The following is a 22,610-nucleotide window of genomic DNA, read 5'->3' as shown; positions in this document are numbered from 1 at the left end:
CTGACTTCTCAGTGGGAGCTGTCTTTTGTTGTTTAATTTTCTCCTCTGTATTGTGAAAGCAGCATTAAAATTAAAAATTCACCCTGTGTTAGCATAGGTACATATAACTAGAAAAATATTTCCACACATGATATTATACATATGGTTCATGATGACAAAATAAATGCACATCTTTAGCATCACTATCCCATTACACCAGTGTAAAACAGCACACGTGCATTATGACTTGTGACTGCATGGTAAGATCATACTCCATGGAAAAAATCAATTACTAGGCGTAACATATCAGCCACTGGAAAACAAACGGGTAGCTGGTGGTGTCTTTCAGGCAGGCACTCAGGTGGAAAATATATTCTAATAATACAACTATTTTAAATTTGTGAACATCACCTTCCTAAATGTCTAATTCAAAGGTTTGGTATCACACAACGCTGAGAACATCTGCTTAGATACTGCCTAACCACAAATATGAATGTATGTATCCACACGTGTCTACACGCTGAAGATGAGAAAGGTACAAAAACCCCCAAGCACATGCTAACTTGCAGAGGTATATCCACGTGAGACAGTTCCAGTCTGAATGCCCATTCATACCACCTGCTACTGGACAAGCGTATCTGCCGTAAAATCTTAGAGCTGCCCTAGGTTTCTGCTAGTCTCATGAGAAAAGCTGTCCAAGTTCACATGCTCTTGAGCTGCCTGTGGCTTTGCTCAGCACAGTTCTCAGGTGACATGGACCCATTTCAACACCAGCCACCAGACCTGATCTGCCTGCCCCTCCTCCAAGTAAGCTGCTGGTTGAAACTTCAGGCAGAGGCACAGGCAGGACTGCATGTACTGATCAGGTGGTGTTTGACTTAACTGCCCAATGGCCCTGTCAGGTGGGAATTGGGATGTTTCTTTTCAGATCTTTACTTTGCCCAATTTGGTTGACTTGACCTTTGCCCTTCCCGATCCTTTCATACCTCTACTCCAATTTTCACTCTTTTCCCACACCTGAATTCAAATCTCTGTCCTAATCCTTGCCTTTCAACATTCACATACACCACTACTTTTTTTTGACAATATGTTTAAGGCACGTTCAGAATGTATTTCTCCTTCTTTTTGCTGACAGACACAGTTGGCAGCTGTGTGCCTCTGGCCCCTTACTTTTCCCCCACGACCACTGTAAGGCATAAGATTGAAGCTGAGAATGGCTGGGTGGAGGTCAGGTCTGGCAGGGATGTCTTGTCCCCTGAAGCCATTCAGCTCGTCTGAGTACTAGTTATCTAGAAACCCTCCTGGCTGGTCTGTGCGTGCTCAAAGCTGCTTGGTTCCTGAACATCAGCAATGATTCCAGCCTGACTGTCAAACTTGTTCTTAAACGAGATGGTGGAGTGGAGGGAGTTACTGGGAAGGGGATGGGTGGCTAGAGCCACCTGTGAATTATCAGATCCCTTGTTTACCCACCACTATGCCTATGTACCCTCAAACAGTCAGCCTCAGGAACTGCAGCTCTTTTGTGAGGACTATTTCTCTGGAACCCAAATGTTCAAGTTTGAATGCTCAGTCCTGATCTGCACTCTGACTAAATGCGTAGACAACACAGTATTTAGAAGAGCAGACTGTTGAGTGGTCTCAACCTACTTGACATTTCCTTTGAATTTAGCATATTAATTGCCAGAGGATTTTTTTTTCTGAGGGCAGAGAGAAGGTTTATCTTCTCTGTACTGATTTCTTTTTAACTTGGCTCTCAGAGATTCCCAGAGGTGTACACTTGCCAAAGAGGCCTAAAAAGACATATATCAGTATGTCAATAGATGGAAAGACAGCCTCATTGCTGCACAGTCCATATTCCTCATCCATAACACAGCAGCATCCAGCAAAGCTACAGTGCAAGTATGGTCATGAAATGTACAGCAGTTGTGGTTTGGGTTTTGTCTAGCTTTTTTGGGTTTGTTTCTAAAAGAAAATCGGTACTGGTGGGAGAAAATACAGGTAACGGTAAAGCTCCATGGTTACTGATCTTTCCTATTCTTTGGAAATAAAACATAGCCCTGCATTGCTACGCTTTTCAGTTGTCATCTGGTAGGTGGTGATTTAATTTCTCTTCACTTGTATTACGTTTAGGGCTTTCCCCCCCCCCCCTTACTCAGCTATTGTTTTTGTCAGCTTCTTATGAAAGCAGTGTATTAAAAAGATCTCATCTCCATTTCATGGCTGTCTGTGAAGTTAGAAATGTTTTCAGCAGTTTGAAGATGCAACTTGTTGAGATAAAGTATCCTCTTTCTGCTGTTAGGTAAACTTTAGCATATAACAGTGAATGTCACTAATTTAGATTGGGATATTAAGTTTTCCATGTACCGATACACCCCCACACCCCCACACCCACCCCCAGCATGCTGGCTTTAAACATAGCACCTATACCATCAAATGTCAAGCAAAGTTTGAAAGGTTTGGAGCTTCTCTTTCTTTGGATATTATCCCTGCTCTTTTGAACACTAAGATATCCTCACTTTTTCTAATTCTGTTGAGATTTTAGAGCGATATTTGCTCTGTAACTCTAGGAGTTGATTAAATAAGTCTGTGAGTGGGTGGCATGTCTGATCCATCTAAAGTATGGGAGAGATTACTTATCAAAATGAATTTGCTCTTGAAAACAGAGTGTCTTGGACAGGCCTGTGGATTTACATTCATCTGGGAATAAATACAGTAATTCTGTGCTATTCATTCACCTACCTATTCTGCAACTTAAGCACAGAGCAAGTACTGATCTGCTGATTCCAATGGAGAACACCCTGATGCGTTTACTGGCAGATCTCCAGGAGGTGACTGTATGGCTTTTTCCTATTATTTTCTAGCCATTGGTTGTTAGAAGAAGGAAAACTGAAGGAGTAGATTATCAAAATTTAAGGACAACACTCTCTACAAGGGAACATGCTTTAAGACATCAGGAAGCTTCACAAAATCATTTCTGTTCCCCAGATTCAGTATAAAGAAAAGCAATGATAAAAATATCTGATGAAGATAATACATAGTATTTTGGCAAGAAGAGAAGTAACATTTCCAATTTTCATGCATTTTTTGTTGACTATATCATGAGTATTCAGGAAAAAAAATAAATTTTAATATCCTCATAAAGCTACAAAAAGTCCAAAATACTTATTTGTGAATATTTCAGAAAAATTCAGATTTTGTTCTGATTTTGAATAAGCCCACAACTGAAAGTTCTGAAATCTTTCATTGCAGAGAATTTCTTTCCTCTGCAGAGCTCTAGTTTTGCAGCACTACAAACATTAATATTCATTTTTTTCCTGATGTATCTAATTTAAATGGAAAAATATAAAGCTCTAAACATTTCTTTATGTATTGCAGGCATTTTCAGAAGAATACTTCAGGGATGAATTCTCTTACTTTACTTGCTTTCACACACATACAAAACCGACTCTCTAATTTAAACATTTCCCTACAGAATAAATATATGTTCTGAAATTCTCTAGTTTCTCAGTCACATGATACTTCTAAGTCTGATGACAAGAGGCATAGGAATAATAGTTTGAAGTTGTCTGAATGAACGTGAAAAGGGAGGCCAGTGCTCTGTACAGTCTGAGGCTTTTATAGTTTAGTCTGCTAACTCAAGAGCACTCATTGGCACATGGCAGACAGAAGTTGGGGAAAAAATACTAGTGATTGCAAGTTAGTACTTCCGGTCATCAACAGAAACTCAAAACAGCCACTACTCTCCAAAGGAACCATTAATCACTGCGAATAGATTTTTTATTCTAAAGGAAATTTAGCCCAACTTTTTTTTTTTTTTTCTTCCCTTCAAGAATTTAAATTCCAAGGGCTTTAGTCTGGAATATACTGGAGTATAGTAGAGTAAGCTCCTAATCAGTCCAATGTACTGGTTTGTGACATGATGCTCTGATGTTTGCAAAGGCCTCATCAAGGAAATTTATTTTTATGCTGCTATCTGGATGAAATCAGGCTGATTGTGCAGCACGACTGATCTCATTTTGCAGGAAAGGTGAGTGGTTGTGCCACCTGCCCAGGCAACCCACTGTCTGGCTACCACTGACCCCTCCCAGGATACACAGAGCTGGTTAAGGTGGCTTCCTTCCTAGGACATTCATGGCTTGGCTGAGCCCACCTGCATCCATCTGCTGGCTGAAGCACTCTGCTAGCTGTTAATACACAAAAAGTGATCAGCAAAGTAAAAATAAACACCCGTGTCCCCCCCCCCCAAAAAAAAAAACAAAACAACAAAACCAAAAACCACAACAACCCAATAAACACCTTGGCCTCTGCCTCTTTGAAGGCTAGAGTGAGAAACATAGCTTTTTTTCTCTGTTGTTCTCTGTTGACTCAAACCCAGTAATGCAGCTTCACTAAGTCAGCTACTCAAGGCTTGCAGGAAACCTCAAAATGTGTGTGGAAATACTTAACTTACAAGCAGAATATTGTATTATAAAAACAAATGAGAAAAATAGTAAATGCATAGGAGAAATTGTTTTCTTTCAAAAAAGAATTTGGGCAAAAAAAAGCATAATGGAAAAATGTGGCCTGCCTATCATTGAACACATGTGGGTTTAAGTAGTTAATCCAATCACTTATTCATGAGCACTTCATTTTTACATGAAGCTCAAACAGCAGCACTGCCAGTAAAGGCTGGTGGGATGCTGATACGTGCTTTTCAGTGTCCACCCCATCTGGTAAGACCACTCAGGAGAGATGTAAGCAGAGCACCAGTAGCTGAGTTTCCCGTGAGGTTGTCCTCTCAGTCTTGTTTCTTCACACCAGACCCAGCTGTGGATCCCTGAATGCCTTCCTCCTCAAAAAGCATGAGGTGCAGAGCCCTGGTTTGAAAGAGGGACCCCTGCCCTGCTCACCTCAGCCCGTTGTCACTCGTTAGTTACAGTTTACCCGAGTGCACAGTCAGCCTGGGATTATTATTAGTTTTTTTAAATTGTTCATCTCCCGTTCTGAGATTCAGAAACTGGAGGCTCCCTCTGTGCAGGCTATCATGTACCTGGTGAGACTGCAGCTCTTCCTTTTTGGGGACCAGACTCAGTTCATGTAATGACTGGTTTACTGAAAAGGCTGAGATGGAGTAATTCCCAGCATTTTTCTTTGATGTACTGAAGGGCAGTAAAGAACTCCTTCCCCAAACTCTGGAAAATGGGTTTGGCTAATGCTTTATAAGCCATACTGCACCAATGAGAGTCACAGAAACTAAAAAAAAAAAACTGTGAAAGCTGAATCCTTTTAGGTAAATTTCACCCCCATTTTTCTTCCTCTCCCAGATTCTGGGAAAGTCAATGACACAAAGCAAAAAACCAGTACCTAGATCAAGAAAGTCTCCCAGTTTTGCAAACCACACATATCCTTATTGAGTGGAGCCTGGAGTAATTGGAAATGAAATTACCAAACCTACCTGGCTTAGTCTGAGAGAGCACTTTTTCATGTTTAATGCGTTCATGCTCTGCAAGTAAGAAGAACCCCTACATTAAAAGGCTTTTTTAATTTTTAGAAGATTTTAAAAATATAAGGTTCTTATTATGATTTGTCTTTCATATTCACACTAGAATTGAGAATTTTTTGAAAATATTTTTTGAGAAAAGCATTTAATTATTTTTTCCCTAAAATATAAAAATAATGCCTAAGATTTTTTTTTTAAAATATTGTTTAAGGAAGCACAAAATTAAATTCTTTGGTTTTTAGAAATATCATAGAATCTCTAAAATTGTGAAATGCTTTCACTACTAATTTTGATTGTTATCATCTATCTTCTATATAGAAAATTTCTTCTTGATGTTTAATATAGAAAACATAAAAGTATTTTATTACAACAGAAGTGAGGTTGCCTCATATAGGATGGCAAATAAAAGTCAGTGTACTGCATAAAGAAAAAATAACTTCCCATATTTCTCTGTTAGCCTGGATCCCATAGATATATTGTGAAGTAGTAACAATAATAAATACTATACTGTATTAAAATATAAGCTGTATGCAATTTCCTGCTATTTAAAAACAGTGTGATATCCAAACCTCAACATTATGAGACAGAAAAAAGGAAGCTATGGCCTTTCAGAGGAATGTTAAAAATATGTTTCATTATGATTTATAACAGCTATGTCTAAATTGTGTAGCAGGTGAGGGCTGCAACATACAAAGTGATAAATCTCTCTATTGCTTGGATCAGAGACATAGCCAGAGAATTGCACAGACCCTTCCTCGTCTGTGTGCCCCTTGATTTTTTTCCCAGTGTGAAGCTGCTACAGAGGCACAGGGCACAGGTGGGTCTTATCTCAGCCATAATTGGAAAACGTTTTCCACTCAGACTGGGACCTGTGAATCACATCTGGTTCTGCATTACAGAGAGAGTCACTGAAAACTGGTCTCATAAGTCAAAATTGTGTTATGAATCCTATCTTAAGCTGCCAAAACTGACAACATAAAGAAATATCTTCCTCCTACAAGCTAAAGTAACAATACTCTTCATCAACTTGATACTTACTGTGTTCATGAGGTTTCTCTGAGGTAACTAGAAGTAAACAAAAAAGGCGTATTTTAATATTTTTCTGACTGTAACACAGGATTTAATGCATTTATTCATGACATTTTTAGACATGTAAAATAAACATTCAGTGAAATCTATATTCATATATGCAACAGTTAGAATTGTCTTATATTATCCACTCCAAACATCTAACTGGGACACTTAGTTAAGCAACACAAGTAATGTAAATTCCTCATTTAGCCAATATTTGATACAATACCCCTGGAAGGCTCTGTGCCTCCTCAGTAGGCTGAGTTGCCCTCACTAAGTGGTGACCATATATCAAACATAGGGCAACTACCTTGCTGAGGTGCTCAGTTCAGGGCCCACTAAGAGACGGGGCAAGTTCAGACCATAAGTTATCCAATACTGGACAAAAGCAGACAAATAAGTTTAGGTCGAGTAAGGAAATGACACCTAGGGCAATCTAAATGCAAGACCTAATGAGGTCAATGAATTTCAGATGGATTCAATGATTCTCCAAGGAGCAGACTTATTTGAAAATGTAATTAACATAATTAGGGCACGTGTAAGCAAAAGGACTCAGCACTTCAGTGCCACAGCTCCTAAACTTCATGCCATTTAATTTTCCACTGTTTTCCAGAAAAAAACCAGACAAATCTGAAAACTGAGCTAATACTTTCCATGGACCTTAGAACATTTCTCAGATAAAGCAAGACCTCAGGGAGCTGTACCCAATGCCATTATTGGTTCTACAGAAGGAAGTGAAATGTCAAGACCTAGCCCACCAGCTGGATTTTTCTTCTTGACTTTTGCAAGGCAGCTGTTGTTTTTAAGATAACGAAGGCTCTACCACCTGCATGTAGCAGTCTGCTGTGTGTGAAAGAGTGTAGTCCCACGGAGGCATGTAGCAGTGCAGGGGATGAGCTACTTTTGCAGGCCCAGCAACGCAAGCAATAATTCTGTTGCTGTGAGCTCCCAGGCTGTGATTCACTGAGCTCCCAAGTTCCCACTCGGGGCAAAAAGTAACTGCTGTGCAAATGGATTTTTGTTTTGCTTGTCTTCCCTGCAGTATAAAACTGCTCCCATTTTATATCCAGCTTCTATTTAATCCAAGTTGTTGCTGTGCATTTATGGAGACAGCAAGTGGAGATGATATGCAGAGCAAAGCAAAAATAATGGAGCACTTTTGGGGGTAATAGAGAATAAGGATACAAATTAAGTGTATATACTGCTCCTAAGTGAGGAACCAGAAATAAGAAACAGCAGAAAAACATGGAACATATGACAAAGCCACATTTTTTATCTCTATGTGCATAAGAAAACTGGTAAATTTAAGCTCAACTGTTTTGCCTAAACACCCCAAAACCCACAGAAAATAGTACCTTAGACTCTGCAAGCTTAAGTAAATTCTAGTGTAATTGTGTATCCACAAAATATGTCTGAAATTTTTAGAGGAAATTGATTTTGTATTGTGTCCAAAGACGTAGTGAGATATGCTCATCTAGCTATGAATTACAATTAGCAAATCAATTTTTTAAAAAATAATATACCTGAACTTCAGAGGCTGGAATAATGGCTAACATATATCACAGAATATTGCGTCACATCACACTTTCAGTGACCACTAAAAAATGATCAGAGCTAGGGCACATATGAATGTTATTAAAGACTCTTTACTGACACTGCTTAATGAATTCTACAATCTTTTGTTATAGCATCCTTATCTCAGATCTGCAATTTGTTTTAAAACACTAAAATCAAAACAAAACCATTGTGCCTTAACTTTCTAGTGAAGCCAGTGCAGTTATTTCCCTTTTTCTGCTGATGAATGAGTCACGGAGAATGTTTAAAGCAATAGGAACTCAGCCCAGGTCCGGTCCCTCAGGTTTAGGAAGGTATCTGTGTTGCCCTTGTCCATGTTTTCTGTGGAGGTATTATTTAGCCAAACTCGTACAGTGTTGGTATCCAGTCAGAGCTTTAACATTGAGATTGTTGCTATCAAAGTTTTGCCTAAAAGCCCAGCCTTCTTTTTCTGCTGTAACAGAGATATTTCTACCACATATTTTGATGAAATAATGAAGACCATTCTAAAGTTAAAGGCTTTCACAGGATGTGTTGGCTACTCTAAAACATATCCATCAAAAAAAATACTGAATTTTTGAGATTGTCTTTAGGCCATAAATATTTATGTTTTGCCAAATCTGCTAACTATAATTTCAGTCCATTCAATATCAATTTTATCCTTCTTATGTGTTATATTATCTCATCAAAGATGTAATTCAAATGATGTGTACAGTGAGCAGAAAGTCAAAAATTGAAATCCCAAGACCCTTAGTTTCATTTTTACAGCATCGTGTGTCTATATCACAAATACCTTGATTTTTAGTCAGCGAAACAGGAAGAAGTTAAAAGCTAATTGTCAATTACCTAGTCAGAATTTCCAGAATATCTAATGATATATTGTATGGTATTTAAGCTTAAGGGTGAGAAGTGAAAGACTGGGCTCTGCTGCCGTCACTCATTTCATGTAGTATCTTGCACTGAAAGTAAAGCAGGTCTGTTTAAATTTTGTGTTTAAAAAAATATTTCTTTATACAGTGTCTAAATAATCTGCGAAACTCCATGCTGCAAAACGTGCAGATGTTGAAAATTTTCATGATTTTAAAAAATGATTGGGCAAATTAGAGAAAAATTTACCAAGTGCTCTTAAACATGAAGATATGGTTTCTGGCCTAGGAAGTTCCTGAGCTGAGATCGCGGGAGGTCACAAGGCAACCTCTGTGTGCCTGTTCTATTCCTGTACTCTTTCCTGGGTGTCTGCTGGCTTGACCATTGGTGTAGAGGGTGTTGGGTAGGTGAATTCTTGATCTCACTTCCAACAGCTGTTCAGATGTTATTAACTAACAGGACAACCTGTTGGGTAAATAACTGCTTATTGTTCACAATGTTGGAAAGATCAGTCTTAAGTGCGTGCTTCATTTTCATGTGTTTTGCACTTAAACTATATTAGGGGAGGATAAGGGTCAGATATAGATCTAATGAAAACAGATGGATCTTTGATGAAATACTTAAAGCTATATAAGATCTGAACTGGATCAATGGAATTATCTGGTTCTACCCTCAGCAAAAACATTTTTGAAATGTCTTTTGTTGTCATTCTAAATTAAACTTGGTAACCAGGCTTGGTAGTTAACTTGCTGTTTTTCACACTCACTTCAATTTTTTTCCACTCTTGCCTGCTTTTCTGGATGCCAGAATGGTATTAATTATATACGGCATATTTTTGTAAATTAGCTTCTTATATGGGTTCAGAAAAGAACTTATCTGTTTTATGAACCATAAATTGGTGAGGCTAAAAGCAGAACGTGCTTTTTTGTTGTAAGATGTTGATGTAAGTTGTAAGATGTCTATTTTCCATCTGGATAACAGTCATTTGCTGTTCAGACAGCAAACACATTTGTGAGCATGCACACTCGTAAGAAAAGACTATGTTGTGCAGGAAATGAAAACAATGCCAGAACTATTGGTGTTAGTGAAGAGTACCAAAATAATAATACATGCTGTAGCTGAGAAAATTATACCTAATTGGATAGTTACATGTGTATCACAAATAAGAAAGTTACTTTCCATTAGGCTAAGTAAAAGCCTGGTTCATCTTTCATTAAAGAGAGCACAAATACTTTTTAATAGATTTTTGAAGCGACATTAGACAAACACATCCATGACATTACTCTGTAACAATATCACAGGCCGAAAGAGGAATCAAGATCAACAGGAGTCTTTTAATGGAATTTTCAAGATTTGTGCCTTAACCTTCCAGTTTCTACATCATGATGAAGGATAAATCTTTGATTTCCTTATGCAAGCTAACTAAGTCTATTCTCCCTGAAAATGAACTCCAGGCAGACTAACTATTTGGCCCTTAGTCATAAATAGACATTCCTCCTTCAAATTTCAATGGGAATACTGTAGTCTGCATGAATTTAAGATGACACATCATTCTACCTAATCACCAATGTGCTGTTAATTAAGGTTGAATAAAATGTTTTTGTTCTAGTCATTGTAAGGTTTTTCAGACTGTGGAGCAACTGTGTTATTAAAAATTCAACCAGGAAAGAATGCATTCCTTATTTTAGGCCAGTTCAGAACGTCTTATGTGATAATAAATTGGGGGGGGGGGGGGGGGGGAAGGATTATTAGGATTTACCATTCTGTTAAAGAGCAGCTCTCCACCTTTCTGAAGTTATTGTCTGTACTCTTTGCCACTCAAAGGAGAAGTCAAATGTTCCCACAAGCTTTCTAGATCAGCAGACCTGATCCTTCATATCTGCCCATGTCATACTCAAGTCCTGCTGGCTGGCTGAGCAGCTGGCAGACTGGCTGTGCAGAAAAAGAGCCTAATGACCATGTGTCTAAAAAAATGACTCCTCACAAAACAGATTTGCTGCAGCAAGCTTTCTGTAAAAAGAATGGCTTGTGCTCGCCCTGACCCTGCTCTACATTAGAAAATTGCCTTGACAGTGTATGGCCAATAGTTACCCTATGGATATGTCGAAGCAAAGAAAGCGAGAATGTAGTGGTGGTATAAATAGGGGAAGCTGGTGTATGATTACATTGAAGTGTGTGTTGTGCAGATCCTTACAGGATCTCTTCATTGCTTACAGCATTCATTTTACATTTCTGGTTTACTTTAAATCTGGCATTTTCCAGGATATTTGGCCAGGTTTCTACACATTAAGAAAGTGTTATCCAACATTAACATGACAGGTATGAAACACTAAGTGATTTATCTAAGGCTATCTGGAAGGTTTGCAGGGAAGCAGAGAACTTGAACTTACAGCTAGTACTCTCGCTCCTATTCATTTGTGGGGAGTGCTTGTCTGGGTCTGTGCAGCACCATAGACTTCCTCGGACCACTGTTTCAGCAGGACTCGTGTGACTAATGAAGATGATACGGTAAATGGTTAAGGCAAACCCTCCTAAAGTGCTGTGGTTTGCCATTATAATTAATAACTAACCACTGATATTAGACCCTGTAGGGTATTCATTTGCAACTTTCTATTGCTGCTTTCCACCAAAAAAAAGTGTCAGGCTGCTCTCAGAGTTCCTTCTGCCTTATTTCTATTACCAGAGCAGCCTGGTCCAAGGTATCTGCCTTCATACAGTTAGCATGTTTGTGTCCTCTCTTTGGTTTGCCTTATACTTTGGGACTGCATAGTGAAGAAGCAGCTGATTCTTGGTTTGGGGAGATTTTGCTGTTGTTGTCTAGAAAAATCTGTTTTTTAAGACTTATTTTTAACTGGCAATTCAAGAGTACTTTATGTAACTGGGAAAAACAAAAAGCAGGTCGGAAAGAGGAGGGAAGGGAGAAACTTTAGCATGGCATAAATGTAGTAGAAATAGCAAAGAAGTACGGACATTTCCAACATTTTAAAATGATTTTTAATGAGAGGAATTGCTTCAACTTGAATCTGAGATGCATGCCTGTAGGGAGCATTAGTAATGATCCCAATCTTTCTCTGTTTCCCAGTTTGTGAGTTAAACAATAGAAATGCACTGGGAGTTGTAAGTCTTGTTGAAACAGCAATCTTGCATGATAGCACTGAAAGCTAATGTCTTTAAAGTACTATAAGTCTTAAAATCCCAGGAGGACAAATCTTCCATCGACGGAGCTGGAAAGCATAAAATTTCAGTCAAGTGTAGATGAGGTACATATACTGCATTAATGCATTTCATCTTTAGGCACGTGTGGCGAAAGACCTGATGAGCTTCTCTCAATATCATCCTCAGCTTCTGATGTTTTCATGTGCTCTTCCCTGAAATTGTGGGATGGGAACATACAGATGAGGGACAATATGCTTAACAAGCTTTCACTTTTAGAAGTATCAAGTTTACGTTTGCATATAGCTAAGGCAAAACATAGCCAAGCTCAGCCCGTGCTTTATTGCAACACAAATTACTGACTCATAAAGGGTAACTGAGTAAAATCGGGCAGCCTGAGGTATGTAAGATTGTTAGAGTGATGACATATTTTTCTGAATATTGACCTTAGTTCATGCAAAAATAGTGTTGTTGTTCATTCTAGATAAAAAATTGGAGCCAAAAGGAGCGCCTTTTGCAGATGTTAATATTCACTAATAGATTAATCTTCAGTTTACTTCATAATGCCTGTTATTTGTGAAAGGTGTCAAACTAACCCCCGGGATCCAGCTTCCATGAAAATACTTCAGATATGAACTTGGTTGAGGTCCTTAGCTATGACTGGATTTCTAAAAGAGTAATCATGGTTGAATATATATTTGCATATTTTATTAAATAAATGTAAAATAATAATCATTAAGACAAGAATAAGATGGCCTCACAAAAATCGAGAAAAGAAGAATTTTGGAGGAAAGATTAGTTGATATTAGGAGTGGAAAACAATAAAAAATAATTAGCTTTTGAAAAAAATGGTCTTTTCCCAACATGCCACCCAAATTAAATGGTGATTAAAGCAGAGGGCTAATGACTAGCTTCCAGAGGCAGAACATCCTGAGCCATCTTCGTTCCTCATGAAATGCTGCTGATCACTGTTTTTGCTTTAATTACAACTTTGTAAGAGCACATTTCTGAAAATGATGTCTGCATAGATAAAAAAGGAAATGTAGATTACCACTAGAAGAACTGTTCATTCTGGAATTGCATCTGAATAGAATACCTCTGAGCATTCATTTGCAGACATCTTTGTGCAGAGCATTAAAGTAATAGTTTATCCCATGTGGAAATTTTTAGCTGATTAACCATGTGTTAAATGGGTATCCAGATGTTTAAGCATATTATGCTGATTGACAGGTGAAAGTGTTGCTGACATAATGCCAATATACATGTATTACACCTAACTTATAGCAACAATATAGGCCACCAATTACATAGATCAGTTTCCTCAGAAATCACAGCTGTTTCATAATCATTAAAATACTAGTTTAACTGTCTCCATTTTTTGGTAGCAGGGGCTGAATAAATTACTGTTGTATTTTGAAGCAAGTAAGAATGATTAACAAAAGTGGTAATCATAACTGCAGTCAAAATGCTATGCTAGGTCTACCAATATGAATTGTTTTGCAGGTTTGTTGTTACATGAGATATACAAAAAAGTCTAATCTCAATTTTACCTTGAATGGACTACAAAGGTATAAGCAATGACAAGGTTTAGATTAAATTGTAGGTATTTTTTAAATAAACATTGATGCAAGTTAGCATTGTTAGTTTTATGTGCCTTGATTATGAGTACACTGAAAATGAGGTGCTAGGGAGCTAAACATGGTTTGCAGCTTAATACTAAGAATTTTAGGTTAAATATTTGCATTAGCCCCTCCATGTAAGTACACTGAGAGTGGATATTCAATCAGCCATTAAGATCTACAAATGACTTGCTGTTTTTTCTCATGTTTCTTCTCTTTTAATGTCAGATTCTTAAGAGAGGGAAGGTTGTTAAAATAATGAACAATAAACTATCCTGATGTTCATTGCAGTTTGTTTTCTATTTTTGTTACTAAACCTAAACTATGTTCCTTGTTATAGTCAAGTCAGAAATACAGGTATCTCCAGGGGAAAACTCTTTTCATTCTGACAGATATATGACAGATGAAACACTCTCTGCAGATGCTTATTTCTCTCCATTAACTCTAAAGTGAGACTACGGTGAATAGCTTCAACATAGATGACTAACTTTAGACATCCAAATTTATATGAGTTAAAGTTTCTTAATAATTAAATTCATCTGAGGATCTAAAAAAGTCTTTTAAATTTATTAATTCAGTGAAAAGTCTTGAGCCCACTGCACTCATCATTCCTCTGCCTACTTTCTGCTTATATTGAGTGGGTGCTTGGGAGAGATGTTTTCTGCTCAGTTCATATCCTAACTGAAATATCTGCAACATGGAAAGTACATGAGCCTTGTCCTTCAAGATCTGGCCATCACTTAACAGAGGTTGTACAGATCATTACATCTCACATAACCCTGCAAAATGGACATAAATTATTTATGCTCCCCAAGACAGTTGAGACAAGGTAAACAGAGGTCAAGCAAACTTCAGATAACTCATGTAGACTTTTCAAAGCATTGTCCATATGTCATGCAAATTCTCCATTCATTAATATTATTTGAATATGACAGGCTTTTGTTGCTTCAGCATTGGAAGTCAAAGCTCACCAATCTATGGCTAGTCATCTATTAAATGAAAAATGTCTTTAGGCAGGAATGGATTTACACTGAAGAATACCTTGTCTGTAGTTTAAGACTCCTGTAAAGTGTTCTTAGTAAAACCACGTAATTTAGTTCTTAATCTGATTCAGAAAGGCAGTTAACCACGGGCTCGAAGATCCTGAGGGCTCCATCGTGTGGCTAATTCAATGACTGTTACCTCTTGAGAGATGCCTGCCTTCATTCAACTGCCGTGAAAATAGCACTGCTGGTGTAAACAGCATAGTAGGATGTGACTGTTTTTATTATTTTCTCACATGCAATACTGAAATTTTTAAACTATTTCAATAAAACGCTTTAGAAAGTATTTCTCCTTCCCCCCTCCTCTGTTTTGGAACACACATTCTGCTAGGAGGCTATGTAATACACTTTGCAGTTATAGAATTAGGTAGTCCGTTTTCTTAACCTTTGACCCATGTTAAAAAACTGCATAATGAAGGTGTGACCAGTGGCATTTGCAGCCGAGCAGAAACCCCATGCTGCCAGGACCATTTGTTTTATGTATAAGAAGGCTGCCTTCCAGTTTTTCTGGTCAACTTCAAAGATAAGGAGTTCTGAATGGCATTTTTTGGTTTGGAAAACTTCTTGATTTTTACATGCATTGGAAAGAGACACTGCTGTGTCTTGGCCAGTTTATACCACACTCTGTGTGTAAAGCAGCAGGTTCCAAGCAATGGATAGGGTACCATTACCAGGAGTAATTGAAAGAAATTGTTCTTTACTGGATTGGGAAAATTCTGTAGTTTGGAGGCGGAATGTACGTCTTGCCCATTTCCTTCATTTGATATTGACTGCACTCAGACTATATGCAGTTTTTTATACCATGATGCATTTATTGAGAAAAGGTCAAAATGTGATTGTTCATACTCTCCTGTCAATTTATTATTGATGAAACTTGTCAGATGAATGTGGGTTTTGGCTTTCTAAAAACGATTAAATGAATTTAAGAGCAAGCTGCCAGAGCGATAATGCTGAAAATCAGAACAGGAGTCATGTAATTGACAGGCAACTAAGCTTTTACATCTCACTAGCTTACAAGTACTCAAAACACCTAACTGTAGGCAGTCTACATAGGAGATGAGACTCCCAGAAGACAACTACCCTGAATTAGGAGTGCACTGTAACTTGCTCTCTGAAGCAAGACTGCTCCCTCTCTCTCGTTCATCAGCTGTAAGGAGCCTGGAGAAACCAGCTTCCTGGCAACTCAGGTTCATGATTCACATTAAACAGTTAGACTGTTCTTACACACATGCATGTGGATGCCTAACCCACAGGGTTATGCAATGGTTAAATCCTGATTGGGTTCACTAGAATCACAGAAGTAATGATTCTTCGGGCAAGTTTTCCTGAGACTGACCCAGAGAGAGAATTTACTAAGCTTGTTGAGGTTGGTTGCTTGACATCCCCACCTTGGTCCATGCCCTCTTTAGTGAGAAATAAGGTATGGGAGCTATGAACTGAAAGGAGAAATTCCATTTTATCTAGAACCAGGAAACTTTGAATTGGCTTTAATCTGGCTCTGTTTCACACAAAAAAAACCCCAAAACAAAACAACAACAACAAAAAAAAACCAAAAAACCCAACCCCCAAAAAACCCAAAACCCAACAAAAAAACCCAATACTGTTTTGATTAAAAAAAATAGCATAATTTCTTTCCTTCAAAAAGGGCACTTAAAACTGAAATATTTTGGTGTTAGAGCTTTGTTTGTTGTTTCCTGGACGTGCACTGAAACTGATGGGCTTTGTCTCATATCATCAGTAATTGGGTCTATTGTAATTCTCTTGAATCCCTGCTTGCAGTGCATTCTGAGCAAGAGTTAAAAATTTTCATGTACTGGCAGCCAGATTTGTTCTTGGGGATTTTAGAAAGTGCCTTCCCCATGCAAAGGGTTGCTACTTCTTGCCCTTTAGGAACTGACAATTTTTTACACATTCCTGTGACAGCTCCTCTATCCCACACACATTGAAAGAAGGCATAACATGATGCTGGAAGCTGAAGCTATTTTCTAGGACTTTGGTCACGAAGTCTTAAAGAGCCAACCTTTCAAACAGAAATGGTTAAAGCATAAGTTTCAAGCATAGAATGTGCCTTAAGGTTCCTGTTAGTATCATTCATTTTTTGAGAAATCAGTGAAATATGTAAGCTTTGGCCATCTTAATGGTGTTCTTTTCTGTCTCTTTCAAACTCCATGTCTGATTTATACTATGCACAGAATGTACTGTCAATAGAAAGTGTCATTCCATCTTCTCTTCTCTTTTTATGATGGCTTGTCACTCTGTATTGTTCATTATTCTTGTTTTTCTAGATGAGGGGTGTGTATTTAAGTAAGACAGAAAAATTGGAGAACGCTTTGTATACAGTACAATGCTTATGTGCTGCATGATTTGCATGAGAAATAGTAAAGAAGTACTTGAACTGTGCATGCTACTAGTACTTTAGAGTACTGCCTGGCTACTTCTATTATTTTTGCAGCTGGGCAAAACCCATTGTATCCTTAAGCAAAACCAGCAGACATTGCCCCTTTTTATTGCCAGTCAGAGGAATACACATGCAACTTGAAGCATTTTTTTATGATAACAGAATAAGCAGAAATAAATAAAACCTGATCATATTAGGAGTTAGCTAGAAACGTGCATATTTCCCTTGTGGGGTCTGCAGCAAGTGTGAAGTTAGATGAGAAAGCTAAAGCATGGCATGTTTGTGTTTTGGAAGAAGCTTTGTTACTTATCTCCAGTAGTCCAGGTCAGTGCATATCTACTGAAGACAGAAACATTGCTGAAGCAATTTTCCTTAGTTACTGGAAAATTGAACTAGCCTGTTTTTCAGGAGAATAGCTACCTTCCTTGCTGACAATGTTGATTATGATCTCAGAAACCAGGAGATTTAGTCCAAAAATAAATAAAATTATGATATCAGAAGAATGACCAAAGCTGACTTTGTGTTTGCATCTCCATGTTTCTGTGAAATAGGTTGGTGGTAACCAGCAGAATGAGGTACACCGTGTCCTGAGCCAGGTGTGTGAAAGTATCTTACCTATACTTGTTGATAAAATCCTTTCAACAAATTAAGAAATCAGAGAATATAATTTTTTAGCAGAAAAAAATATAAAAAAGAAAATGAAATGGAAGAATTGAGCCAACTTCAAAGAATGTTAACCAACAATGCATTTCAAAATCAGTTTTGTTGGGGAAGATTATGCTTAAGGAGGAAAAAGTCCTAACCCAAGAAAAATTAACTAAGGGCAAGCAGTACGTATGTCAAACAAATTCCCTTAATCTTCTGTAAATGAGTGGACCCATAACCTGCGGCAAGGCTGACAGAAGTAGCACCCTTAACAGTTATGTCACTCCTTTCCTTCCATTAAGGATGTTAACAGTCCATGTGGTCAATTCAAGGCTGTGAACACAGCAAGCATCTTGATGTCTGAAACCCAATGGCTGTAAGTGTAGCTGCCAGTTTTCTGATCCTCCCTGCTTCCTGTGCTACCTTTCGTGCCTCAGTTGTTGCAAATTAATCTTTGGACAGAATATCCTGCTTGATACCTATTAAGCATGGTTGGTTTTGATAACCAAAATTAATTTTATTATTCTGTTAATTTTCATGAGGTGAAAGTTTGGCTCCAGTGAAGTGAATGGGAATTTTGCCACTAACATCAACATAGCCAAGATTTCATTCATGAGCTGTTAAAACAGTTGAGACTATCATTCTTTTTCAGTTCAGTTAACAACTCTGCATAGGCATAATAAGAATAAAAAAAAAATATCAGGATTGAAATGTCTTCATGTACAGTCAGCAAAGTTGGCTCCATTGTCCAACTACGTGAACCACAGATTTTCCAAACTATTGTGAGATGGCAAAAGACATTTGCCCACAAAAAAAAATTAACCCCTATCTGTAAACTTCAGAAATAAAAAGCCTTCTTTTTTTTTTCCTCACTTACTCAATAGTAAATATCAAATAACCTCCTGAAACCTATGGAAAAGTTATGGAAATGTTCCCAGTTTGGTGAGCAAGATATGGCTTATAAAGCAAATTATCAATAAAGTTGAATAGATTAAAGAAAAATATCACCTCAGTGCTTATATTTCATTATTTTTGCTGTTGAAATAAAATCAACAAATTACAAAAAAATATTTCAACTCAGCAAATCTCATTCTGGAAAAGAACACTGTAAATAGGTATTTTGGGTCTGCTAAATACGGTGTCTTTATTTTTAAACATTTTAAATAATGTTTTAGGTTCTGATTCAGGGCAAATTTTTCCACTAATCTGTTAAAATACCAAAGAATGACTTCAGCAAAGGTTACATGCATGCTCCATACACATCTGAAAAGAGGAAATTAAATGTGCCTGGGAAAGCGCCTTCTGCAAAGAACAAACAGCCAGGTCAGCATGCACAGTGCACTCCAACTTTTGTTCTCTTTGACAAATCCTATCATGGCAACAAAGGCCTTTCATTTTCTTCCCGGTCAGAATGATGAAGTGTCTGATACTGGGCTGTGTCGGCCTGTGGTAAAAAGGAGCTAACAATGCTGGAAATGACAACTGTGTTATCACAGTAGGAGTAGATAAAGCCAGCTGATGGTAGCACATGAGGTGGTGTATGTCATCACAATTGTATCACTGAATGAAAGAAACATATCTCACAGCGGTCGCAGCCTGAAAGACACTTCAGTCAAGGGAAAATAATAGATTTACCTTTCTTCTCCCCCTCCTTTTTCATTGCAACTGAAATGGAAACAAAAATATGTATTTTAACAACTGCAGTTAATAACACGTAATATCAGTAAAAATAATTCAAACACCTATAGATGAGCCTTTTGTGTACATATCTCAAACTATACATATTTCATGCATGCAATATAGAAATAGATTTCTTTGCCAGATGAAGAAATTGATGATCAGAAAGATGAAGTGCTTCCTCACAGACACCCAGCTCTGCTATTGATGAGAGCAAATTGCAGTTTTCTAGATTCTCACACTTAACTTCAGTCACAAAGTCATCATTCCTCCCAGACTCTAATACTGGGAGATAAAGGCACAGACCGAATATTTAAAAAATCTACAATGAAGAAGGAGAATAGGCTGGAGTGGGAAGGCATGAAAGTGTAGTGGAGATCTAGAGGACGGTTATGAAGCATCATCTGTTTAAGAGAAATATGTGCTTTTGTGCTGTTAAAGCTTGTAGTAGTAAAAAAATGCATAAAATAAGAAGTAAAAAACCACCTGAAGTCATGTTCAGGTTTCTAAACCTTTGCCTAACACGGGGAATTACAAGACCTGATCATGTAGCCATCCCACCTCCAGCTACAGTGAGTTTTATGGGAAGGAAGATTGGAAAACACTGGAAGGAAAATGCTGCTTTAAACTTTAAACCCAGTTTAAAACAAGCTGGAATCAGCTCCCCAGAGCAAGCTGGGGACCATTGTTGTATGACCAGTATTCAAACTCTGGAGAAAGAATAAAAGTCCCCCAAAAGCTCAGCCTGGGATTCCAATAAAACATTGCATGTATCTGTAATGGGTACTGTCGAAACATACCAACATTTTACTCAAAGTACTAAAAAAATTGTCTAAAATGGGAGAGCTACCTGCATTTACAGATGACTGCTGCAATCCTGATGAATCTGAGCCAAACTCATACTTACGTTCATTTGAAATCCATGCACTAGCCATTCCCCAGCTTACATTCATAAGACTGAACCTTCTAAAAATGTAGTAATGATGGCACTTTATTTTGAAACATGCCTGTTAGAAGTGGCAGTGGTAAACCTCTGCCTTAGGTTCGCACTTGTGGGCAAAAGAAGACAGAGGAATTAAAATTCAGAGCTCTTATTCCCCAGAAAAGGGTGCTCAGCACCAGGCTGCTGGTATGAACAGACCGGACGTGGCACTGGAACTGGAAAAGAAACAAGCAGAAGTGGAGCTCTGCCCTTTGGAGAATGTGCTCTGGCCCAGGACAGAAATTAAGGGTCGTGAGGTCCAAGGAGGGAGCAGGCACAGTCTCAAGTGTTTGCATTTTGCTGACCTCTGCCTCTTCAGTGTTCTTAAAATGAAAAAGTAATTTTATTTCAAACTGTTAGTACATTTGGATAAAGCAGATCAAAAAGGAAAAGTTAAACCTGAAATTAGTGAAATGTTATCTATCAATGGCCTGTGGCAAAAAAAAAGAAAAAAGATTCTGTTTTCAAAGATTTTGAAGTTTTCTACCGCTTAGTATCCTTTGACTATGAAATACAGTTTTGCATCTCAGGAATGTGCCCAGCAGTAGCAAAAAGGTTTCATGTCTAGAATTAGTGAAAAACAGGCAGAAGGTTTCCAGAATCTGGTCCTCTTTGCAATCACTTTGCCTTCCTAGATGAGGTGCATATCAGAGCTGTGAAGTGCACCTTTCACAAAACTGTCATTACAGCAGATATGCTGTTCCACCCCCCCACCCCCCCCCACCCCCCCGAAGCTGCTATAGAAGCCTCACTGACTTTTGAAAGGCATACTTACATTGCCACTCGAAGTGTTTTGGAGGGACTTTCAAATCAGTAGAAACCCCCAAAATATTAAGACCTGGGTAGGGCTTATAAGCAAACGTGCAGTGCACCTCTGGGCTTCTGACTTCTGTCCTGCCAGTTTATGGGATGTGGCTTACCACATGTCTGGTCCCAAGGCAAGCACAGGCAGGGCAAGGTCCATCCGTGCCTGCCACAGCACTTACGGCTAGCTAATTTCTGTCATTATGCTATTATATCCTGTTGTGACATCTGTTTAAATTTTCAATTTGGCCACAGTTTTGCTGACGGAATGTACTGTAAATACTCAACAAAAGAGGTAGAAGAGACCTCATTCTGGCTACTGTTGCCAATAACATTGCTCTGATCAATCCTGTTATTCATACTTAAAATGACAAGGAATAAATGAAAAAGAGCATAGACACATCCTTTACATTGCCCTTTCAGAAGCTGAACAACGTGTTTGTATCTGAAATGCAGCAAAAAGATGGATAGATTACCCAAGGAATTTGGTTTACAATTGAAAAAAAGCCAGATTACTTGCTGAGAACAAATGTGAGTAATATATTGTAGCTGGGCAGGGAAAGACATGAAATAAAGTAGAATGATGAGCTAGAAAATGTGATGGTCAGATATGAGAGATGCCTTTGGTTGTGTTCTTTTTTACCTTGAATATTTGGAGAAAGAACAAATATTTAAGCCTACATTTTCTGTGCTGTACTGATGAAAGATATCATCTAGTTCTTGAATTAGGAATTTGTACCTACAAACCTGTTCAAAGAGGACTATATAAACAGCCTTAAATCACAATCTTCCTTTTCTAGACCTGTCCAAATCCAACCATACATTTCCAGTTAATGATCAAAAGCAAAATAAGTTTATAGGATACACATCCCATTTTCAGGGATCATGAATCCAGATTGACAACTCCTCTGGATATTATAAGTAAGCACCATCATATTTTATGTTTTGGTAATGGGGAAATAAATCATTATGAAGCATGGCAGACCTTGTTCAAAAATTTTTCAGTGGGGTGGGAAAATAAAGGAAAAATTCCAATGGCGTAAAGGTCACAAAAGTATCTCAATGTCATAAGTATTTTCATTGAGAAAAAAAGAATAATTCAAGTTCAGGATGGTTCTATTGTTTTTAACTTTCATCAGAAAAACTTGAATCTGGATCACCAGCAGTCCTTTAATCCCATAGATAGTGATGGTTCTGATGGACATTTTTCTGAGCTGGTCAGCAAACAGAAACATTTCTGATATCTTGAAAACTTCTTGAAAATGTCTTGGAAACACCAAAACCTTGAAAACACTGTTTCTTACTCAACAATAGTCTGTTCCATGTAGGTTAATGACCC

General features: G+C 37.9%; 1 long non-coding RNA gene across 1 annotated transcript; it reads right to left on the bottom strand.

The window, feature by feature from the left end:
• Positions 1-19,473, bottom strand: LOC121090766. The gene is made up of 4 exons (XR_005828716.1): positions 19,444-19,473; positions 6,497-6,523; positions 5,414-5,461; positions 1-45 (listed from the first exon to the last, which is right to left on the bottom strand). It is a non-coding gene; the product is annotated as an uncharacterized LOC121090766 (long non-coding RNA).
• Between the last annotated feature and the right edge of the window lie 3,137 nt (positions 19,474-22,610).

Source organism: Falco naumanni, chromosome 6, assembly GCF_017639655.2.
Source record: "Falco naumanni isolate bFalNau1 chromosome 6, bFalNau1.pat, whole genome shotgun sequence".
NCBI classification, from domain to species: domain Eukaryota; kingdom Metazoa; phylum Chordata; class Aves; order Falconiformes; family Falconidae; genus Falco; species Falco naumanni.
Note: the sequence above shows the minus strand (reverse complement) of the source record. Positions and strands in the feature narration are given on the sequence as shown.